Source organism: Propithecus coquereli, unplaced genomic scaffold (assembly GCF_000956105.1).
Source record: "Propithecus coquereli isolate 6110/MARCELLA unplaced genomic scaffold, Pcoq_1.0 Scaffold293, whole genome shotgun sequence".
NCBI lineage: Eukaryota > Metazoa > Chordata > Mammalia > Primates > Indriidae > Propithecus > Propithecus coquereli.
Window position 1 is genome coordinate 1,695,797 of NW_012148541.1, and position 1,963 is coordinate 1,697,759.

Genomic DNA, 1,963 nt, shown 5'->3' on the forward strand with positions numbered 1-1,963 from the left:
AGAAATTAACCTCTAAATGTGGGTTGGGGTAAACTGTGAAGAACTGTATATAACTATATAAGGATTTGGAATCTTTTTTGCAAGGAATGAGAAGTTGTGTAGGATAGAGTTTAAAATAATAAATATTGAAGTGGTATCAAAATCAATAAATATTGGCTCACATCCTGGTTACTAATGTTAATCTGCTCAAATAACTTGACTTTTCTATCGGTACCCTTTTATGTAAAGGAGAGTAATAATAGTAATCTATTGTTTCAAAAGGATAAAACATACTATATATGTTAAGTGAATAAGATCCAGGCAAGACCGTAACATGCTATCTTATATTACCATTAAATATACTGAAAAGGAGAGTTATGTGATCTATTATATGTTTAGAAAGAAAACTCCAAAATCAATGTGGACAATAGTTTAGAATGGAGAAGAGATAAGAGGCAGTGAGATAAGTTAGCAAAGGTCCAGATAAGGGGTGATAAAAATGACTTGTGGGAAGATGGTGGACTAGAAGCAGACTGTGTGCACCATTCTCAAGGAGAGGATTGAAAGTTGAAGGCAGATGCCAACCTACAGATGGCACTTCTTGGAAAGAATATTGTAAAACTCTGGAGAATCAATGGGGAATATTCAGAGTGAAGGAGAAGGTAAAGGGATGATTCATTAGGCAAGATTGAAGGGATCTGTGGGGAGGCATATGCACATGGAGAAGGTCAGAAGGATAGAGACCTGAGGCTCCATGGTCAACATGCAGGCAGTGTGGCCCTAGCTGTGAGGGGCCCCCCTCCACCAACACAGACCTCTGTACCAATTTGGGAAGCTGCTTAGATTCTGTGCATAGACAGTGGACCAGACAGCAGGCACAGCAGGAATCAGGTAGCTGCCAATCCAGGATTTCTGAAGCTGACACCATCCTGAACTCTCATGCACATGGTGCAAGGTCTGTACGGGACTCGGCTTTGCAGCAGCAACCTTTGCATTACCACCCCCGGGCCAAGGAGGGAGTCAGCAGAGGGGACACTCCTCTGTGCTGTCTGTACCCTGTGACTGGGAGCTGAGCACCCCCCTGCTTCAGTACAGGATCTCAGCAGACAACACAGGCACCACGTGGGAAGCCTTGACTGACTGCCTCAGTGGGATCTGGGTAGGGGGAGAACCCCAGTTATCCTACTCACCACCATGGTCCCTGGGCCACTACGACTGACACCCATACCCATGTCTTGGCATCCATAGTCCCTATGCCACTGGAACACCTCCCTGCTCAAGAGGCTCTGCCTCCACAGTTCCCAGTTCCAGCTTTGAGTCTCTTGCTGAATCTGGGCCTGAGGCTCAGCTGCTGTGGGTCCAGAGCTCCTGCTGGGCCTGGAACACTGCCCCCGAGACTCCAGCACTATGACTAGACCCCAAGACGCCACCCCCGAGTCTCTGCCACTGCCACCAGGCCTGCACAATACCCTTGATGTACAACATTCTGCCATGGACCCCCAACCTCAAGCTGCCATACACTGGGACCTAGTTTTATCAAACACCCACAGCCTGGACACCCATGACTAATGCATAGATCACCGCACCCAGCTGCCACTGCCACCTCTGTGGAGACACCTGGCAGAACAATCCCACATAGTGCCAGCCTCTGTGGAGAGGGTCTTACCAGGCACCCGACTCAAACTTCCAACAATGATCTGGGGACCAACTTACCACGCACAAAAAGATCACACAGCACCAGAATGAACTGTGACAATCAAAGGGAAATAGGACAAAACAGGACAGCTGCACTACAGGCTCTCAGTGCACACATTCTTCCCCTGCTGGATCAATGTTCCAGAGTAAGACACAAAAGCACCATTTAGGGACCTCCACTTCTTCCCACTAAGTAGTAGAGTTTCCAGGAAAGGAGAACAAGTACACTGCAATCCTATTAGCCCTGAGCTGAGAGAAGAGGATTCAGACTCAAAAACAAACAAACAAG